Source organism: Bombina bombina, chromosome 12 (genome assembly GCF_027579735.1).
Source record: "Bombina bombina isolate aBomBom1 chromosome 12, aBomBom1.pri, whole genome shotgun sequence".
Classification (NCBI taxonomy): Eukaryota; Metazoa; Chordata; class Amphibia; order Anura; family Bombinatoridae; genus Bombina; species Bombina bombina.
This window is the reverse complement of record NC_069510.1, coordinates 13,192,101-13,204,991: the sequence shown is the minus strand read 5'-3', so window position 1 is coordinate 13,204,991 and position 12,891 is coordinate 13,192,101. Positions and strand designations below refer to the sequence as shown.

Genomic DNA, 12,891 nt, shown 5'->3' with positions numbered 1-12,891 from the left:
AGTGAGCTTGCAATCTAAACAGGATATTGAGTGCAATTGTTTTGGTCCCCTGTTTGAGTAAAGTGGCACTATCAAACACAAAGAGCAATATTTATACAAGAATCTATTGCACCTATCAGATATGTGTTGTTTATTTATTTTCTACAATGGTTTTTGCACTGGTGCTTGAATTGCTGTGAAAATGAGATTCTTGGCATTAAAGGTGACGTCTCAGACCTTAGCACAGATATTACATCCAGTCAGTTAGACGCTCGGCCTAAGACGGCAGGTGAATCCTGACCATTATACGTGGGTGGAAGTTATTTCCAGCAGTTGGTTATTTTAGTTTGTATCTTACTTGTCATAGACAATACACAGAGGTGACAATATTACTTACTGTTAAATCCCCAGCAATAACAGTGCAGGAAAGTGAAATATCAGTGAGTGGGATATTCCATTATACCAGCCCATGACCCTATCTGTGGAACACTAGGCCTGGCTCTGCAATATGACCTATTTAAAGGGACAGTCAACAAACTGAGATTGTAAAATGAAAAGTATAATTATACACAATACAATCAATGTTTATTTGCCCCCTTTTCCTGTAATAAAAGTCTGAATATTTAAAGAGTACATGACATGACCTCATTTGCAATTTAATAGCTTAGCACTTCTGCAGAAGCAGAAATTGAGATTTTGTTAACAAAATTACAAGGATCTGTCTTCTCCAGACTCCTCCACATAAGGAAAGTGGTGGATGGAATTTAATTAAAAAAAACAACTGCAGCAAACAAGGTGTTAATGTATTCTAATAACGTTCATACTCTGCTGATATATTCATCTTTTGGAAGACTGCAGACAAATGTTATAAGTACAAGGTGTTTACTGTCCCTTTAAATCTTATATCTGCTCTTTGTTTACTTCCGTTAGTTGAAAACATTATGAGCTAAAGTATTCAACAAAAACATCTTGTCTTAAAGGGACGGTCTACTTGAAAATTGTTATTGTTTAAAAAGATAGATAATCCCTTTATTACCCATTCCCTATGTTTGCATAACCAACACTGTTTAGTAATATAATTTTTACCTCTGTGTCACCCTTAATTAAAGGGAATTGCATGACATATATTTAGTGTTTATAGTCCCTTTAATATACCAATGTTTGACTCCATATGATACTGTGCTTTCATTTCATTTCAAAGTAAACTTACTGATTCAGATAGAGCAGCAATTTTTAACAACTTTCCAATTTACTTCCATTAATAAAATGTGCACAGTCTTTTTATATTTACACTTTTTGAGTCACCTGCTCCTACTGAGCATGTGCAAGAAATGACAGAATATAAATATATGCATTTGTGATTGGCTGATGGCTGTGACATGGTACGTATATGCATTTGTGATTGGCTGATGGCTGTCACATGATACAGGGGGAGTGGACATAGACATATCTTTGAAATTTGTCAGAAACAAAATCTACTACTAATTTGTAAGGTTCAGACCACGGGGTAGATTTAATAAGCAGCGGATGCTGCTATCTACCCCTGTAGTTTTGGGCTCGCCGGAAACAGAAACAAAGAAGCAGCGATCGTGAGAGTGCTGCTCCTTAACTTTGTGGCGGACTCATCCCGATCTGATATTATGGGGATGATTGACGCCCCCTGCTAGTGACATTTAGCGTATGCTGTTGGCATTTAACGATGCAGGGCGGACATGATTCGCTATCATTTAATAAATTGACCCTGAAGTGTTATTGCAGTTTCTTTTTATTATGCATTTGTTGTTTATGCAAATAGACTGTATTTACTGGTTCTTTAAGATATCTACCCTTGTATTCCCTCCCTCCAGTTAACAAATCAAGTGCTCGCCAACAAATTAGCCTTTGGTGCCTGCGACTCGGTGTCTCTCAGGAATGACTTCATTTGTAAAACATTCGGTTAGTTCACTGTTCAGGCAGATTTCCTTCTCGCTATCCCTAGTCTATTTTACTATTATGGAGGCGTGGAGGTGATGTATTAAAGAGACATCAAAAATGTTTATATTTGCTCAGTATATATCAGTAATTAAGTGCCGTATTACAAAAGGTCTGCACACACAATAACTGTTTATATATGTACAGTATATATCAGTAATTAAGTACCGCATTACAAAAGGTCTGTACACACAATAAATGTTTATATATGTACAGTATATATCAGTAATTAAGTACTGCATTACAAAAGGTATGCACACACAATAAATGTTTATATATGCACAGTATATATCAGTAATTAAGTACCGCATTACAAAAGGTCTGTACACACAATAAATGTTTATATATGTACAGTATATATCAGTAATTAAGTACTGCATTACAAAAGGTATGCACACAGAATAAATGTTTATATATGCACAGTATATATCAGTAATTAAATGTTGTATTACAAAAAGTATGCACACACAATAAATGTTTATATATGCACAGTATATATCAGTAATTAAGTACTGCATTACAAAAGGTCTGCACACACAGTAGATGTTTATATATGCACAGTATATATCAGTAATTAAGTACCGCATTACAAAAGGTCTGTACACACAATAAATGTTTATATATGTACAGTATATATCAGTAATTAAGTACTGCATTACAAAAGGTATGCACACACAATAAATGTTTATATATGCACAGTATATATCAGTAATTAAATGTTGTATTACAAAAAGTATGCACACACAATAAATGTTTATATATGCACAGTATATATCAGTAATTAAGTACTGCATTACAAAAGGTATGCACACACACTAAGGCCTCTATTTATCAAGCTGTCAACCGCAAATACGCTGGAATTCCGCAGCGTATTTGTGGCGAGCTTGATTCGCCTTAGTTATCAAACCCTACAGACCGTCAAAAGTAGAATTTAGTGACGTAACATACGATCCGCCGGACTCAGTCCGACACAGATGGATGCTTACGTCACTACAGATGTTCCGAACGCAAGTTCGGCACAATCTGACTACTTTTGGAAGTTATCAAATTCCTACCAGGTACGCTCAGCACTTTTCCGGCCCAGCGTACCTGGTTTTCAATCTGCCGCCCTGGAGGCGGTGGATGCCATAGGAATCAATGGGAGTCGGAAAGCAGCGAAAGCTTATGTTTGCTGCTGCCCGATATCCCATTGATTCCTATGGTAAATGTCTACACCTAACACCCTAACATGTACCCCCAATCTAAACACCTTAATCTGCCGCCCCCTACACCGCCGCAACTAAATAAAGTGTTTAACCCCTAAACCGCCGCTCCCGGAGCCTACCGTCACCTACATTATACATATTAAACCCTAATCTGACCCCCCCCTATACCGCCGCAAATTATTAACCCCTAAACCGCCACTCCCGAAGCCCACCACAACTCTAATAAAGTGTTTAACCCCTAATCTGCTGCCCCCTACACCGCCGCCACCTACATTATATTTATTAACCCCTAATCTGCCCCCCCCACACCGCTGCCACCTACCTACATTTATTAACCCCTAATCTGCCGCCCCCAACGTCGCCGACACTATATTAAATTTATTAACCCCTAAACCTAATTCTAACACTAACACCAACTAACGTAAATATAATTTGAATATATCTAAATAAAATTACTATTATTAAATAAAATATTCCTATTTAAAACTAAATACTTAATAAAGCCTAAGCTAGCTACAATATAACTAAGTTTACATTGTATCTATCTTAGGGTTTATTTTTATTTTACAGGCAACTTTGTATTTATTTTAACTAGGTATAATAGTTATTAAATAGTTAACTATTTTATAACTTCCTAGTTAAAATAAAGACAAATTTACCTGTAAAATAAAACCTAACCTAAGTTACAATTACACCTAACACTACACTATAATTAAATGAATTCCCTAAACTAAATACAATTAAATACAATTAAAAACAATTATCTAAATTTACAAAAAAACAAAACACTAAATTACAGAAAATAATAAAATAATTACAATTTTTTTTAAACTAATTACACCTAATCTAATCCCCCTAATAAAATAAAAAAGCCCCTCAAAATAATAAAAAGCCCTACCCTATACTAAATTACAAATAGCCCTTAAAAGGGCATTTTGCGGGGCATTGCCCCAAAGTAGTCAGCTCTATTACCTGTAAAAAAAAGTACAATACCCCCCTAACATTAAAACCCACACACCCAACCCTACTCTAAAACCCACCCAATACCCCCTTAAAAAACCTAACACTAACCCCTTGAAGATCACCCTACCTTGAGACATCTTCACCCAGCCGGGCCGAAGTCCTCCACGAAGCCGGGCGAAGTGGTCCTCCAGACAGGCAGAAGTCTTCATCCAGGCGGCATCTTCTATCTTCATCCATCCGGCGTGGAGCGGCTCCATCTTCAAGACATCCGACATGGAGCATCCTCTTCATCCGGAGTCTTCTTGAACAATGACGGGCCCTTTAAGTGACGTCATCCAAGATGGCGTCCCTTACCTTAATTCCGATTGGCTGATTGGATTCTATCAGCCAATCGGAATTGAAGAGACGCCATCTTGGATGACGTCACTTAAAGGAACCTTCATTCAGTCGTCGGATCAAGAAGGATGCTCCGCGTCGGATGTTTTCAAGATGGACCCGCTCCGCTCCGGATGGAAGAAGATAGAAGATGCCGCCTGGATGAAGACTTCTGCCGCTTGGAGGACCTCTTCTGGCCGGATCGGATGAAGACTTCTGCCCCTATGGATGTCCACTTCTGCCCATCTGGGTGACGACGGCTCAAGGTAGGGTGATCTTCAAGGGGTTAGTATTAGGTTTTATTAAGGGGGGATTGGGTGGGTTTTAGAATAGGGTTGGGTGTGTGGGTGGTGGGTTGTAATGTTGGGGGGGTATTGTCTTTTATTTTACAGGTAAAAGAGCTGATTACTTTGGGGCAATGCCCCCCAAAGGCCCTTTTAAGGGCTATTTGTAATTTAGTATAGGGTACGGAATTTTATTATGTTTTTTTTTTGTTTTTTTTTATTAGGGGGATTAGAGTAGGTGTAATTAGCTTAAAAAAAATTAATTATTTTTTATTTTCTGTAATTTAGTGTTTGTTGTTTTTTGTACTTTAGTTTATTTTATTTTATTGTAGTTAGTTTATGTAATTAATTTAATTATAGTGTAGTGTTAGGTTTAATTGTAATTTAGGTTAGGATTTATTTTACAGGTACATTTGTACTTATTTTAACTAGGTAGTTATTAAATAGTTAATAACTATTTAATAACTATTGTACCTAGTTAAAATAAATACAAATTTGCCTGTAAAATAAAAATAAATCCTAAAAGCAGCTATAATGTAATTATTAATTATATTGTAGCTATCTTATGGTTTATTTTATAGGTAAGTATTTAGTTTTAAATAGGAATGATTTAGTTAATAATAGTAAATTGATTTAGATTGATTTAAATAATATTTAAGTTAGGGGGGTGTTAGGGTTAGACTTAGGTTTAGGGGTTAATAACTATTATAGTGGCGGCGACGTTGGCGGTGGCAGATTAGGGGTTAATACATTTAATAGGCTATGTGGGCTATGGTGGTTTAGGGGTTAATAATTTAGTTATGCGTTAGGTGTTAGTTTATTTTTGCAGGCATTTTCGGGAGTTACGGTGCTCCCATACTCAGCGCAAGGCCTGCTACGGCTGCCTTTTATGGCGAGGTAAAAATGAAGTAAGATTTCTCCATTTTCGCCACGTAAGGCCTTGCACTGGATATTGGATACCGATTTACGACACGGTCCCATGTTAGCCTATGGGAGTAAAAATTGCGAGTGACCAGTGAAATATACGCGCCGCATTTATATGCGGCGCTGTATATAGGATACCAAAATCGCGTAAAAACTGGCGTTGCCGGCTTTTGCGGGCGACGCTGCATATGTAATGGAGGCCCTGATATCTGATGTGAGCATGTGACTGATACAGGGGCTGCAGTGCAAGGGGTCTAATCTAAAGTATGATGTGAGCATTTGGCTGATACAGGGGCTGCAGTGCCAGGGGTCTGATCTGATATCTGATGTGAGTATGTGACTGATACAGGGGCTGCAGTGGCAGGGGTCTGATCTGATGTGAGTATGTGAGTTATACAGGGGCTACAGTGTGAGGTTCTGATCTGATATCCGATGTGAGTATGTTGCTGATACAGGGGCTGCAGTGTCAGGTTCTGATTTGAGGTGTAATGTGAATATGTGACTGATACAGGGGCTGCAGTGGCAGGGGTCTGATCTGATGTGAGTATGTGGCTGATACAGGGGCTGCAGTGCCAGGTTCTGATCTGAAGTATGACGTAAGTATTTGGCAGATACAGGGGCTGCAGTATCAGGTTCTGATCTGATATCTGATGTGAGCATGTGACTGATACAGGGGCTGCAGTGCCAGGGGTCTGATCTGATATCTGATGTGAGCATGTGACTGATATAGGGGCTGCAGTGTGAGGTTCTGATCTGATACCTGATGTGAGTATGTGGTTGACAGAGGGGCTGCAGGACCAGGGGTCTGATCTGATATCTGATGTGAGTATGTGGCTGATACAGGGGCTGCAGTGCCAGGGGTCTGATCTGAAGTCTGATGTGAGTATGTTGCTGATACAGGGGCTGCAGTGCCAGGGGTCTAATCTAAAGTATGATGTGAGCATTTGGCTGATACAGGGGGTGCAGTGCCAGGGGTCTGATCTGATATCTGATGTGAATATGTGACTGATACAGGGGCTGCAGTGCCAGGGGTCTGATCTAATGTGATGTCTGATGTGAGTATGTGAGTGATACAGGAGCTACAGTGTGAGGTTCTGATCTGATATCTGATGTGAGTATGTTGCTGATACAGGGGCTGCAGTATCAGGTTCTGATTTGAGGTGTGATGTGAGTATGTGACTGATACAGGGGCTGCAGTGCCAGGGGTCTGATCTGATATCTGATGTCAGTATGTGGCTGATACAGGGGCTGCAGTGCAGGGGGTCTGATCTGATATCTGATGTGAGTATGTGGCTAATACAGGGGATGCAGTACCAGGGGTCTGATCTGATATCTGATGTGAGTATATTGCTGATACAGGGGCTGCAGTGCCAGGTTCTGATCTGATGTCTGATGTCAGTATGTGGCTGATACAGGGGCTGCAGTGCCAGGGGTCTGTCTGATGTGAGCATGTGGCTGATACTGGTGCTACAGTGCCAGGGGTCTGAACTTAGGTTTGATAAAGGTATGAGGCTTACAGAGGGGCTGCAGTACCAGGGGTCTGATCTGAAGTCTGATGTGAGTATGTGGCTGATACAGGGGCTGCAGAGCCAGGGGTCTGATCTGAGGTATGATGTATGTGGCTGATGGGCTGCAGTCACAGGGGTTTGTTCTTAGGGGCTGCAGTGGCAGGTGTCTGATCTGAAGTCTGATGTATGAGTATGACTGGGGGGCTGCAATGCCAGGGGTCTGATCTGAGGTCTGATGTATAAGGATGACTGGGGGGCAGCAGTGCCATGGTTCTGATCTGAAGTCTGATATATAAGGATGACTGAGGGGCTGTAATGTCAGGGGTCTGATCTGAGGTCTGATCTTTAAGGATGACTGAGGGACTGCAATGCCAGGGGTCTGATCAGAGGTCTGATCTATAAGGATGACTGAGAGGCTGCAATGCCAGGGGTCTGATCTGAGGTCTGATGTATAAGGATGACTGGGGGGCTGCAGTGCCATGGTTCTGATCTGAAGTCTGATATTTAAGGATGACTGAGGGGCTGTAATGCCAGGGGTCTGATCTGAGGTCTCATGTATAAGGATGGCTTGGGGCTGCAATGCCAGGGGTCTGTTCTGAGGTCTGATGTATAAGGATGACTGGGGGGCTGCAGTCCCAGGGGTCTGATTTGAGGTTTGATGTATAAGGATGACTGGGGGGGGGGGCTGCAGTGCCAGGGGTTTGATCTGAGGTCTGATGTATAAGGATGACTGAGGGGCTGCAGTGCCAGGGGTCTGATCTGAGGTCTGATGTATAAGGATGACTGAGGGGCTGCAGTGCCAGGGGTCTGATCTGAGGTCTGATGTATAAGAATGACTGAGGGGCTGCAGTGCCAGGGGTCTGATCTGAGTTCTGATGTATAAGAATGACTGAGGGGCTGCAATGTCAGGGGTCTGATCTGAGGTCTGATGTATAAGGATGACTGAGGGGCTGCAGTGCCAGGGGTCTGATCTGAGGTCTGATGTATAAGGATGGCTGGGGGCTGCAGTGCCAGGGGTCTGATCTGAGGACTGATGTATAAGGATGACTGAGGGGCTGCAGTGCCAGGGGTCTGATCTGAGGTCTGATGTATAAGGATGACTGGGGGGCTGCAGTGCCAGGGGTTTGATCTGAGGTCTGATGTATAAGGATGACTGAGGGGCTGCAGTGCCAGGGGTCTGATCTGAGGTCTGATGTATAAGGATGACTGGGGGGCTGCAGTGCCAGGGGTCTGTTCTGAAGTCTGATGTATAAGGATGACTGAGGGGCTGCAGTGCCAGGGGTCTGATCTGAGGTCTGATGTATAAGGATGACTGGGGGGCTGCAGTGCCAGGGGTCTGTTCTTAAGTCGGATGTAGGTATGAGGCTTACAGAGGGGCTTCAGTGCCAGGGGTCTGATCTGAAGTCTGATGTAGGTATGAGGCTTACAGAGGGGCTGCAGTGCCAGGGGTCTGATCTGAAGTCTGATGTAGGTATGAGGCTTACAGAGGGGCTGCAGTGCCAGGGGTCTGTTCTGAGGTCTGATGTAGGTATGGGGCTTACAGAGGGGCTTCAGTGCCAGGGGTCTGTTCTGAAGTCTGATGTAGGTATGAGGCTTACAGAGGGGCTGCAGTACCAGGGGTCTGTTCTTAGGTCAGATGTATGTGGCTGATAGAGGGGCTGCGGTGGCAGGGGTCTGATCTGAGGTCTGATGTATGAGGATGACTGGGGGGCTGCAGTGCCAGGGGTCTGATCTGAGATCTGATCTATAAGGATGACTGAGGGGCTGCAATGCCAGGGTTCTGATCTGAGGTCTGATGTATAAGGATGACTGAGGGGCTCTAATGCCAGGGGTCTGATCTGAGGTCTGATGTATAAGGATGACTGGGGGGCTGCAGTCCCAGGGGTCTGATTTGAGGTTTGATCTATAAGGATGACTGAGGGGCTGCAGTGCCAGGGGTTTGATCTGAGGTCTGATATATAAGGATGACTGAGGGGCTGCAGTGCCAGGGGTCTGATCTGAGGTCTGATGTATAAGGATGACTGAGGGGCTGCAGTGCCAGGGGTTTGATCTGAGGTCTGATGTATAAGGATGACTGGGGTGCTGAAGTGCCAGGGGTCTGTTCTGAAGTCTTATGTAGGTATGAGGCTTACAGAGGGGCTTCAGTGCCAGGGGTCTGTTCTTATGTATAAGGCTTACAGAGGGGCTACAGTGCCAGGGGTCTGTTCTTATGTATAAGGCTTACAGAGGGGCTACAGTGCCAGGGGTCTGTTCTTATGTATAAGGCTTACAGAGGGGTTTCAGTGCCACGGGTCTGTTCTTATGTATAAGGCTTACAGAGGGGCTTCAGTGCCAGGGGTCTGTTCTTATGTATAAGGCTTACAGAGGGGTTTCAGTGCCAGGGGTCTGTTTTGATATATAAGGCTTACAGAGGGGCTTCAGTGCCAGGGGTCTGTTCTGAAGTCTTATGTAGGTATGGGGCTTACAGAGGGGCTGCAGTGCCAGGGGTCTGTTCTTATGTATAAGGCTTACAGAGGGGCTGCAGTGCCAGGGGTCTGTTCTTATGTATAAGGCTTACAGAGGGGCTGCAGTGCCAGGGGTCTGTTCTTATGTATAAGGCTTACAGAGGGGCTGCAGTGCCAGGGGTCTGTTCTTATGTATAAGGCTTACAGAGGGGCTTCAGTGCCAGGGGTCTGTTCTTATGTATAAGGCTTACATAGGGGCTTCAGTGCCAGGGGTCTGATCTGAGGACTGATGTATAAGGATGACTGAGGGGCTGCAGTGCCAGGGGTCTGATCTGAGGTCTGATGTATAAGGATGACTGAGGGGCTGCAGTGCCAGGGGTCTGATCTGAGGTCTGATGTATAAGGATGACTGGGGGGCTGCAGTGCCAGGGGTCTGTTCTGAAGTCTGATGTATAAGGATGACTGAGGGGCTGCAGTGCCAGGGGTCTGATCTGAGGTCTGATGTATAAGGATGACTGAGGGGCTGCAGTGCCAGGGGTCTGATCTGAGGTCTGATGTATAAGAATGACTGAGGGGCTGCAGTGCCAGGGGTCTGATCTGAGGTCTGATGTATAAGGATGACTGGGGGGCTGCAGTGCCAGGGGTCTGTTCTGAAGTCTGATGTATAAGGATGACTGAGGGGCTGCAGTGCCAGGGGTCTGATCTGAGGTCTGATGTATAAGGATGACTGGGGGGCTGCAGTGCCAGGGGTCTGTTCTGAAGTCGGATGTAGGTATGAGGCTTACAGAGGGGCTTCAGTGCCAGGGGTCTGATCTGAGGTCTGATGTATAAGGATGACTGAGGGGCTGCAGTGCCAGGGGTTTGATCTGAGGTCTGATGTATAAGGATGACTGGGGGGCTGCAGTGCCAGGGGTCTGATCTGAGATCTGATCTATAAGGATGACTGAGGGGCTGCAATGCCAGGGTTCTGATCTGAGGTCTGATGTATAAGGATGACTGAGGGGCTCTAATGCCAGGGGTCTGATCTGAGGTCTGATGTATAAGGATGACTGGGGGGCTGCAGTGCCAGGGGTCTGATCTGAAGTCTGATGTAGGTATGAGGCTTACAGAGGGGCTGCAGTGCCAGGGGTCTGTTCTGAGGTCTGATGTAGGTATGGGGCTTACAGAGGGGCTTCAGTGCCAGGGGTCTGTTCTGAAGTCTGATGTAGGTATGAGGCTTACAGAGGGGCTGCAGTACCAGGGGTCTGTTCTTAGGTCAGATGTATGTGGCTGATAGAGGGGCTGCGGTGGCAGGGGTCTGATCTGAGGTCTGATGTATGAGGATGACTGGGGGGCTGCAGTGCCAGGGGTCTGATCTGAGATCTGATCTATAAGGATGACTGAGGGGCTGCAATGCCAGGGTTCTGATCTGAGGTCTGATGTATAAGGATGACTGAGGGGCTCTAATGCCAGGGGTCTGATCTGAGGTCTGATGTATAAGGATGACTGGGGGGCTGCAGTCCCAGGGGTCTGATTTGAGGTTTGATCTATAAGGATGACTGAGGGGCTGCAGTGCCAGGGGTTTGATCTGAGGTCTGATATATAAGGATGACTGAGGGGCTGCAGTGCCAGGGGTCTGATCTGAGGTCTGATGTATAAGGATGACTGAGGGGCTGCAGTGCCAGGGGTTTGATCTGAGGTCTGATGTATAAGGATGACTGGGGTGCTGAAGTGCCAGGGGTCTGTTCTGAAGTCTTATGTAGGTATGAGGCTTACAGAGGGGCTTCAGTGCCAGGGGTCTGTTCTTATGTATAAGGCTTACAGAGGGGCTACAGTGCCAGGGGTCTGTTCTTATGTATAAGGCTTACAGAGGGGCTACAGTGCCAGGGGTCTGTTCTTATGTATAAGGCTTACAGAGGGGTTTCAGTGCCACGGGTCTGTTCTTATGTATAAGGCTTACAGAGGGGCTTCAGTGCCAGGGGTCTGTTCTTATGTATAAGGCTTACAGAGGGGTTTCAGTGCCAGGGGTCTGTTTTGATATATAAGGCTTACAGAGGGGCTTCAGTGCCAGGGGTCTGTTCTGAAGTCTTATGTAGGTATGGGGCTTACAGAGGGGCTGCAGTGCCAGGGGTCTGTTCTTATGTATAAGGCTTACAGAGGGGCTGCAGTGCCAGGGGTCTGTTCTTATGTATAAGGCTTACAGAGGGGCTGCAGTGCCAGGGGTCTGTTCTTATGTATAAGGCTTACAGAGGGGCTGCAGTGCCAGGGGTCTGTTCTTATGTATAAGGCTTACAGAGGGGCTTCAGTGCCAGGGGTCTGTTCTTATGTATAAGGCTTACATAGGGGCTTCAGTGCCAGGGGTCTGATCTGAGGACTGATGTATAAGGATGACTGAGGGGCTGCAGTGCCAGGGGTCTGATCTGAGGTCTGATGTATAAGAATGACTGAGGGGCTGCAGTGCCAGGGGTTTGATCTGAGGTCTGATGTATAAGGATGACTGGGGGGCTGCAGTGCCAGGGGTCTGTTCTGAAGTCTGATGTATAAGGATGACTGAGGGGCTGCAGTGCCAGGGGTCTGATCTGAGGTCTGATGTATAAGGATGACTGGGGGGCTGCAGTGCCAGGGGTCTGTTCTGAAGTCGGATGTAGGTATGAGGCTTACAGAGGGGCTTCAGTGCCAGGGGTCTGATCTGAGGTCTGATGTATAAGGATGACTGAGGGGCTGCAGTGCCAGGGGTTTGATCTGAGGTCTGATGTATAAGGATGACTGGGGGGCTGCAGTGCCAGGGGTCTGATCTGAGATCTGATCTATAAGGATGACTGAGGGGCTGCAATGCCAGGGTTCTGATCTGAGGTCTGATGTATAAGGATGACTGAGGGGCTCTAATGCCAGGGGTCTGATCTGAGGTCTGATGTATAAGGATGACTGGGGGGCTGCAGTCCCAGGGGTCTGATTTGAGGTTTGATGTATAAGGATGACTGAGGGGCTGCAGTGCCAGGGGTTTGATCTGAGGTCTGATATATAAGGATGACTGAGGGGCTGCAGTGCCAGGGGTCTGATCTGAGGTCTGATGTATAAGGATGACTGAGGGGCTGCAGTGCCAGGGGTTTGATCTGAGGTCTGATGTATAAGGATGACTGGGGTGCTGCAGTGCCAGGGGTCTGTTCTGAAGTCTGATGTAGGTATGAGGCTTACAGAGGGGCTTCAGTGCCAGGGGTCTGTTCTTATGTATAAGGCTTACAGAGGGGCTAAAGTGCCA

At 45.3% G+C, this 12,891-nt stretch overlaps 1 protein-coding gene and 1 long non-coding RNA gene across 3 annotated transcripts in view; one reads left to right on the top strand and one right to left on the bottom strand.

Annotated features, from left to right (window-relative positions):
* Positions 1–12,891, top strand: part of RALGDS (ral guanine nucleotide dissociation stimulator) — a 238,475-nt gene that overhangs the window by 1,261 nt on the left and 224,323 nt on the right. The gene's annotated exons all lie outside the window — the stretch shown is intronic.
* Positions 1–12,891, bottom strand: part of LOC128642758 (uncharacterized) — a 341,511-nt gene that overhangs the window by 313,309 nt on the left and 15,311 nt on the right. The gene's annotated exons all lie outside the window — the stretch shown is intronic.